This window comes from Meleagris gallopavo, chromosome 5 (genome assembly GCF_000146605.3).
Source record: "Meleagris gallopavo isolate NT-WF06-2002-E0010 breed Aviagen turkey brand Nicholas breeding stock chromosome 5, Turkey_5.1, whole genome shotgun sequence".
Taxonomy (NCBI): Eukaryota; Metazoa; Chordata; class Aves; order Galliformes; family Phasianidae; genus Meleagris; species Meleagris gallopavo.
The window spans coordinates 49,042,306-49,051,973 of record NC_015015.2 but is presented as its reverse complement, the minus strand read 5'-3'; the positions used below and the strand labels follow the sequence as shown (position 1 = coordinate 49,051,973).

At 38.9% G+C, this 9,668-nt stretch overlaps 1 protein-coding gene across 1 annotated transcript in view; it reads right to left on the bottom strand.

Moving 5' to 3' along the window:
* TRAF3 (TNF receptor associated factor 3) overlaps nt 1–9,637 on the bottom strand; it is a 68,696-nt gene extending 59,059 nt beyond the window's left edge. The window contains 2 exon segments of the mRNA XM_019615896.2: nt 7,094–7,308; nt 9,481–9,637. The gene's annotated coding sequence lies outside the window, so the exon portion shown is untranslated.
* Between the last annotated feature and the right edge of the window lie 31 nt (nt 9,638–9,668).

The following is a 9,668-nucleotide window of genomic DNA, read 5'->3' as shown; positions in this document are numbered from 1 at the left end:
AAAAAAAAAAAAACAAACCACTTTTAACGCATTACAATATTTTGTCCCTTCTTTCCTGGCTGTCCTCTCTGATGAACATTCTAATAGGATATGCTTTTGATTCTATTTGGGCAACACGGACAATAGCTATTCCTTGAATCTAAGCATTACAAAATATACTGATAAGTCCTACTAATTGTGAAGTCTTAGCCTATAAACACAATGGTAGCCACCTAATCAGCTATAAGCAAAGACAGGAGGGAAGAAGGAAGGCCAAGATTTGCTAATATCTTCCTAGTAGAGACCCAAAACAAGAATATCAATACCCTGTCTATACACTGTACTGTTTGTACACGATCCTACAGCAATGTTAGTCTCTATTCAAGATGACCAAGCATGACTTACTTTCTTCTGGATTCACTGCCACATTCGTACTGGCCTAACTCAGAAAGCCAAATCATGTAACTGAGGAATAGCAAGTTCATATTTGATGTGAAGTCATACAGCTGTATGTAACCACTATCTTTTAACAGCCCCCTCACATGTTACTATTAGCCAACAGCAAGTTAATGATAAAAGACTCAAGGTGAAGCTCTCATTTTCTCATACAACAGTTTGTCCATTTCCCCAGTTATCGCATAACCGTTACCATTTAAGTAACATTTTATTTAAGTTTTTCCCCAAGTGGATGACTAAGGTCAAAGAGAACCAACCTTCTCCCTTATTACTTCAACCTACTTGATTCTGGGGAACTAAGAGCAACTTACAATCACACAGCCCAATGTAAGGTTCAAAAGCAAACAAGGAATTTAATCAAGGATCTCATTTCCTTTTCTTGAGAAAATTACACATGAGATCCAAAATAATTTTAAATTTCCAACCCCAAGATGAGGATGCTTGCTAAGCCAGTCCTGCTAGCCAACCTTCACACATGCTTTTGAATAAAAAAATGTCAAAAGAAAAAGACATACATATATACATATACATACATATATACATATCCCTCTGCTACATTTCTCACTCAATGCTATTCAATGCTACCAAACATTTTTAGCTGACCGGTCACAATCACCTGTACTCTTTAAATCCTGCTAAAAATACTTATACTTGTAACAGGAAGAGGATTGTGGCTTCATGAACCCAATCAAGAATCAAAAATGTTTTTGCGTTGGAAGGGACCTTAAAGATTATCTTGTTCAGCACCCACAGATAACTTCTCTTCCTGTTGACCAACACTGTTTCTAAAAATTAAGTTATGAGGGTTTTTTCTTGTTTGTTTTGTTTTTGTTTTTTTTCTGCTTACAGCTCTGTGGTATGAAAGATATCAAAGACCTCACCAGCCTCGCCTTGCCATCTTTGAAGGAGTCCTAACAGCAAGAATATGCTTGTTAATGCACACTGTTTTAAATTATTATGTATGAAGAGTTGAGTGTCCAATCACAGGTGTTAAGCTCAATTTTAGATGTCCTAAAGTATCCAAGATATGCAGAAAAGGTAGGTATGGTTTTAGACACATGGGAAATTGACAAGGTTTGAAGCAACAACTTCAGACCATTCAGACTGACATAAGCTATGGTATTTATGATAGTACTATATGCCTACAGATAGGCACCACATCTGTTGCCTTAGGTTTTCCTGAAAACCAGGAAAACCAGCCATGGCTCGTGCAAATGAATACTATCACTCTGTTGTTCAGTTAAAACAAAATACTGCTCTTCAAAAGGAAAAACTAAGTGGACAGCAGGCAGCAAGAAGACTTGAACTCCAATTTATAAGAGTGTTAACACTGTAATGGTCAGTCTAATTCACTTGAGGATTTTAAAAATCAAGTACTTCTTGACGCTGCATTTCTTTAGTACTACCTACAGTATCTTCATCTGCATGGCAGTGGTGTATGAAAGTAACTCAGAGCCATCTTTCAAACAGATGAGAGTTACAACAAAAGAGGCAGCTGCTAGAATCTAAGTCACCCATGCAAAAAGCGTATGCTTTGCTTCTTCCATGCCTCCTTCCCATGGAAACAGCCTTTCTTTTCAGTACTTTACCTATTTATTTCAAACTGAAAAAAAATCTAAGTATCACTGCCTTTGGAAAGTATTTTATAAAAGAAAACATTAAAAAAAAATAGGGGGGGTTGGGGCGGTTGTAAAAGCAGTTCTAGGTAGATGTCTGCTTCCATTAGGTATATAAATATTTCAATCCCAGCAGCACCATCTAATGGAGAGCTCACCAATTTTTTCCCCTTCTTTAATATGACAAACATTTTATTTTAGAGGTGTTAACAACTGGTACTTTAACACATGGCCTATTTATTACGCTACAAAAACTGATTATCTACAAGAGAAGCCAAATCATTTTTCCACAGACAGCAATCTGACAGCCCTTTTTTCGCAGATACTTCACATGCAAATTTATTAAGTACAGTAGGAAGTTTGTTTAGCAGGAGATAAGAGTTTAGTTAAAAATACGTAAAAACAAAATATTTGTGAAGAAGCAAGGATGGTTTAAAAATACCTTATGAATGTTTAAACTTCCTCTTCAAAAGCAAAACAGAGGGAAAGGAAAAGTCTGAGGACAATGCTGACTCTTAACCACAACAACCAAAGTCATTATCTACACCTGCTAAAAATCAAGTCCAGCTCTCCAAGATATCTTTAAGGTTGTTCCCATACTATGGGAGACAGGCAGTAAATGAACAAAAAGCATCAGTAAAGCATGCAGTAAGATGACTGCTGGCAATTTCCACTATTTGTCTCATTAACAACATTTTCTCATGTAAATAAACATGTCAGGAGAGCATACAACTACATATGAAATGGACCTATAAGTACTTTCTTCCTTGCTGCATTTTGTCCCCTTTTTCCTCATATCATTTGTTGCATCACAACACTGCAAGCAAGGTCTCAACTACCCCATGCTTTGCCAGCTAGTGCAGCACACTGACACTCTTGCTCTTGCTCTGGAATAACCACCTTTTTACATACAGCTTAAAGGACTTTCAAAGCCTATCTGACCTATCGGGTCATTTCTAAACAGCCAACTGATATATTGAGTTTGTATGAAAAACCAAACCTCTTAGTGAATAATGTTATAAAGTATACTTCAGCTATAAGTACTACTGGCTTTGTATACACAAGCAACATAATTCCAAACCCCTTCTACACCTATTCTGGAAGGATGTCTTCATACAGAACACTGTGGGAAGAAATTTGTTTGCTTGTCTTAATTCTTTAAAAAAGAAGAAAAAGAAACACAAAGAAACAAAAACCCACAGGCAAACAGTGGGGAGAGTAAATCCCCTAAACTCCCTCAAGAAGTTATTGGGTAAAATACTCAAAGTTAGATTGCTAAACAAACTTTTTTAAAATGAAAGTAAAGCTTTCAGGAATTTATAAGAAGGAAAGGAGAAGAAGGGGAATTTATGGGCCCAGGTGCCAAGAAATAGCAGATGGAGAACACAAACAACAAATAACAATAAACTTGTTTTACCTTCCCGGGGATTGCCAAGAGCATTCTTCTGCACGTGCTCCAAGAAAGTGTCAAAATACCTTACTATCACATAGATTAAAAAAACCGCCGAGCAGCACAGGCAACACAGCAGCAACGTCCACTACTACAACTACAATGCAGGATCCATTGGTATTTCCATTATGTATCGACACCTTCAGCAAGGAGAAATGCAAATTTACCAATGGCATGCTTCCTGAACTGAAATGCAAAAGGACACTGCTCCCCTCTCAAGGATACAGTTCTGAACACAAAAGAGAACAGTGAAATGGACATATTAAGAGAGCATTTGAAGATTTAAAGACATGCAGACTTCAGACAATAGCAGGGTATGCTGTAGGTCCATCTTTGGCAATCTGGAAGAGCCTGTTAACTCATCTTGGGTGGAGGGAAAAAGAAAAAGGCAGCTACAAAGAGGTCAAAGGAAAGCTGTTTTACAGATAAGGATTATTAGTCAAAAGTATGAAAATAAATCCAAGTCTGAAAATAAGTATTTCAAGAAGAAAAGTGATGAAAATGAGGAGTAAAGCAAATGGGAAAATGTAGTCAGCTGTTTTGCTCATGTGAGATGAGAACACCTCGGAATAAAGTCTTTCCTTCACAACTTAAACTTACAACAAAAGATATGGAATGACTGAAAGCAATCCTTTTTATAAGGGCACGTAATGACAGGACATGGGAAATAGCTTTAAACTGGAAGAGGGCAGATTTAGACTGGATATTAAGAAGAAATTCTTTACTGTGAGGGAGGTAAGGCACAGGAACAGGTTCCCAGCGAGGTTGTGGACACCCCCTACCCAGACGGGCTCAAGGCCAGGCTGGATGGGGTGCTGAGCAGCCCGGTCTAGAGGGAGGTGTCCCTGCCTATAGCAGGGCGTTGGAACCAGATGATCTTAAAGGCTGGAACTAAATGATCTTCCAACCCAAACCATTCTATGATTCTATGAAATTGAGGCACTTCCATGAATCAAAGGAAGAAACCTGAGAAGTTAAGAGTATTTACATTGTTTGCATTTCTCTTCCATCTCAAGTTGTTTGGCCAGTCTGTATAAGAGTATTTCATTAATAACTGAATTGTATAACATAGAGAAAGAGGAGTCAATTGAGATGGTTTGAAGAAGAATAAAACAAGCAGAAGGCAGATGGAAAATTTAAGGCTGTACTTCCTAAGCAAAAATCAAGACTTAGAGAAGTCATCAAATAAATGGTCAGAAGACATCACTCAAGGACACTTACTCTTTGGAAGGTTCTGTGGTGCTCAGGGACATGATTTAGCAGAGGGTTGTTAGAGTTACAGTAGTATGGTTAGGTTGTGGTTGGACATGATGATCTTTAAGGTCTTTTCCAACCTGAGCAACTCTATGATTCTATGATTCTTCTCTGTGGAAAGGCAGAGAAGTGGATAGTAAACTGGTAAAGTTTACTGGTACTACATACCCACTATGAAAACTCCAGCAATTGTCCTATTTATCTCTCTCTCTCATGCACATGGGCAAGCTTACATAACAAATTTCATTCACATTGCCAAATTTTGGTTCACGAGCTGGGCTTTGCTGTTAAGAAGTTATTTTAGGCACATTTATTGTGAGAGTAAGCTGGTTCTATAGAATAAGGAATAATTATTAGTGCTCTAGAACAATCAAAGCAGAACGCTGGGAATAAGTAAAAGCACCATTCTGACAAATTGTTGTGTACTCTCAGATTCCTAAAACACTGCATATTTGCTGTACACAACAATGCAAGAGCTGTGAAGCAAATTCTATTTCCTGCCATGTAAGACTGATGGAGCAGAATGGTACAGCCCTGCAGAAGAGACAGAACGGGATACTTACACACAGCTCATGCAATTTGTTTCATTTATCCATGGATAATGCTCGTAGTGCCGGGCTCTGCCTCAACACATCATCTCTGATGCCCTCAGACTGCAGGAAAGCACCACTATTTCCATTTTTACAGACTAGGAAAAGACAAAACCAGAATGGGCCAGAGGCCAGGCAGATACAAGCCACAAAATGTACGATAAGTATTCTCAGGAGTTCCAGCCAGCTACTGCCTAATACTAGAAGCACTTAAGTATCAGTCCCTTAGTATCAAGGCTAAATACACCAGATAACAATAACCAAGACACCAGTGGGAGGCGCACCAGCAGGCTCTATGCCTTTCCTAATCTCAGTAATTCTCTTAGCCACTTGACTAGGACACCATGCTTCCTCTTACTCCATTTCTCAGGCACAGTTTTCATTATTCCTGGCATAGCAGAAGAGCTTGAAGAGAAGGAAGTGACTCTACGCTTAACTGGCCAGTGGCTGACTATGAGAATGCTCCCCAGGGAAGTAGAAAACTTGGCTTGGAATCCCCCTTCTGCCCCTGGGACATCAGTATGATGTCACACCACTCAGAAGTGCAACAAAGGTCCTCATTGCTTTGGCCGCACGGAATGACTTACAGTACAGAACTTTACAAGAACAAGGAACAGCCTCTAGGTCTCCTACATCTTACACTGGTATCTTCAACAGGCCATCTTCTCCTAACAGACAGAGCTGCAATATGTGATAACAAAGTAGCAACCAGAAAGACACTTTGCATCTTACAGAAGCACCTGCAACAGGCTTTTCAAGACAAACCAAATCAAAGTAATTCATTTTGTTAGAGGCCTAAGAAACTGTGAAGACTCACACCCTCCCAAGATGAGTTTGGAATGCTGTATCTTACTTGGCTTACCAAAAGATGCTTTCTTTTACTACTGTGGAAACCACAAACTCAGGTAAGTTCAGCATTACTCCAAGTATTAAACTTCTGTAGTAATGAGCTTCCATACAGTCATCATTACAGCATGTAAAAGAGAAGTCCCTCACTCTTGCAAGAGCTGTGTGGACTTCCTTCAGTAAAGTTTTGTTTAAGGCATTTGCTTTGCATACTATATGTGAAAGGCTATATTCACTTCAGATAATTTATACCATATTAGAGAATTATTGGTGATTTTATCATTGTAAATAACCTACAGAACGTTCAATCTATACAGCAGATAAATCTATTTCACAAGTGAGCCTTTTATGACAGTATATAAAGTAATAGTGGAACTATAAAACGTTCCAACCTAAAGCATTTCTGCTATGCCCAATGCAGTTCTAACGCTTACAATTTGCAGCAATCAATCTTGATGTCAAAGAACACAATAACCCTGTTTACAGAACAGGGGAGCCAGGGACAGAGGCCACCATAAGTCCAATATGGAACTTCTGCATCCTTGAGCATGTTGAGACTTCTCTTGCCGTGCTGCCCTTCACTAGATGAAATGCAGGATTCTACTAGAATCACACTTTGCATACGTGGAGTAAATCAGCACGGAAGAACAACAGGATAGAAATCAAAGGCTTAACATTTTTGGGGTGTGGAGAGGATTAGTGACCTACAGTTGCTAAGTATAATTTTAGAGACACTTGCCCTGTTAACCTGGTTATAAAGCCAACAGTCAGTAGCAATTGAAGTCACAGTGGCAACAATATTCTGCTGTATGTGTTAGGGTAGAAAACATTTCCAAGAAGAAAAAGAAGTCCAAAAGAACTACACATGTATCACAATTTCCAATATCAAATTATCTTTTTACCTTATTTTCTTCCTAAGTTCTTTGATATTTCTTCTTAATACTTTCCTTACTGGTTTCTAGGTTCTCTCAGGGGGTTCTATTTTCTCTTCACTCCCATTAGCAAAGACAAGTGAGCACCTCTTCCTACTTCCTACTCTGCAGACACCTAATCATCTTTCATTGCAAGTTGCCACCCCTTTTCTCCGAATTCTCTATCCCTTCTCTTTTTCTCTTGTCTGAAAAAGAAAATAAAAATATTAAAGACAGAGAAATTGAAAAGTGTTATTTCTCAAAACAAGCATAAACTGACTTTCCCACTTACTATAGTATGGGCTTCCAGCAGGCAGAGCTGGGAGACCAGTTACATTCTCTTTGCCAGCCCCTTGCTGCTGTGGTTTCTATGTCACCACTTCATCACTGCAGGTTAAGAAACCAGTACAATAAAACCTTGCATGGCTACAGCACTTTTCCTTATGCTACAGTCATACCTTTCTTTTGATGCACAAACGCAGACAACTCTCCCTCTCTTGGCTTCTTTTCCCCATATCACATCTTGAAATCTCTGATTTCACTCTCTCCTACCACTTTTGGTGTTCCTGAGCCATAGGCCAAAAATGCCAGGAGGTTTTAAATATAAGCATCATATTCAGAAAGTACCCACCCACAGCCATTAAAAGAAAAAACAAAAACCTTAAGTCTTGGCAATTCTTTAAAGGAACTGTGCACAAGAACACAGACATCTGAAACCAATCTGTAATGAGTAGTCTTCAGACATCATAGGATTCAGCACCTTCAATTAAGAAACACTATTATAACAAAAAAATGGAATCCAGCTGTTGCATCATCTGAGATACTGCAAGAATAACACATTCTAATGTCTAATATCTATTCATACAAAGCCAATTCAGAATACTGGATTAGATTTAAGTCATACCTATTTTTAAACTGCCTTACTTTTTATTATCAGAACTCTGATTGCCTACTTACCAATGCGTTTACGTACCAGTGATTTAACAGCAAAAGTCAGAAATTAAGATTGCTGGCTTTTTTAGCAATATCTACTAATATGGTATCGAAAAACATAGTCCTCTTCTATCACTTAAACTTCGTATTATGGACAAGAACAATATAAAGATCCAAAATGCAGCAAATGTTGAAATGCTTTAAAAACAAACTGTGTTAGCACAGACTGGTAAGACCCCTTTAAGAATTTTTTTTGTCACTGCTGTTAAGTACTGCCATCTTAAACGGTTTTCCAAGGTACCAACAGTAAATACGCTGACGTGATGGTGATCAAATTCTCTAAATCCACACCAGAACCATTTCCCAAAGCCAATATCACCAAACCTGATTGCAAGAGGACCTCTGGCAAGCCTGAAGACTTGCTCCTTCAGCACCCTCTTTGGAAGAGAATTTGCTCTGATACTGAATGCATTCCACCTTTCTATATCATAGGTAAAGCTACTGTTGGAAGCTCTGAATCAATGTCAGATTTCAGTAAAACACCTACCATTCTCTCGCTGTACCGAAGCAACTTTTCTAACCTCCCAGTGCAGTCTGCTTGCAATGCCCAAACTCATGACACATCAGTGTTTCCGTTATCAGGCTGTATTAAAGGGGTTTCCCAGCCCAGCCACAAAGAACTCTGATTCAGTCCAAACATCCAAGTACCTCTTGTCCTAACATCAAAACCCTCTCCCTAGGCATAATAATTAACATTCATATCTACGTTACTCCATACACACTCTTCAGTACGGATTGCCATTAATAGAGACTTTGAGTCAAATAGCGCATCTTAAAGGAAAACATGCAGTATGTTATCATCTCTTCAGCTGTAACTCCAACAATCAATGCACGCTTTAAATTCATGCTTCTGTGTAAGTCAATACCCATTCTGAATATAGACTTCACTATTTCATATTTAGCGCTTATCCGCTGTGCTGCATCCAGCCAGCGTGCCTTTACATCACACACTGAGCTCCGTTCTGGTCTATGAATGCAAGTTGAGATTAGTGCACAGCACTGATACACATTGCATTCCGTGGGACGAACCAACAGTGAAAAATACACAGCTCTACTGAAGAATAAAAGCACACATACCACAATGCACAGGACTCTGATAGATCTCAGCACGCTAGTGAAGTCCCTGACACAAGGAGACTGCAAATTTCCAATTGTATCATCGGAACTTCCCACATTTACTACTACAGAAGCAGAAAAAAGATGAAGAATGTTCTAATGCGTGGAACAGACCCACCCAGAGGGGCACATACAGCCTTTCATGTCACACACAGGCTCTGACTGGCAGAACGCAAGATTACGCCTTTCAACATTAAGACCATCTCAGTTGTTTCTCCACACGTAATCCAGATCTCAGACACAAATAAATCAAGATGTAAATGCCTTACCTTCCTATTTTACAAGCCACTGCAGTTCTCAGATTATGAGTCAGTCATAGGTTCATCTGCAGAGGAATGACTCAGTATAAACTTTTAAACACTCGTTATTTTCCCTAACCCTACAACACGATCATTAATTTAAGCCAGCAAAACGCAATGCTGCAAAAACAGCGCAGGAGACGGGTGGCGTAAAAAAA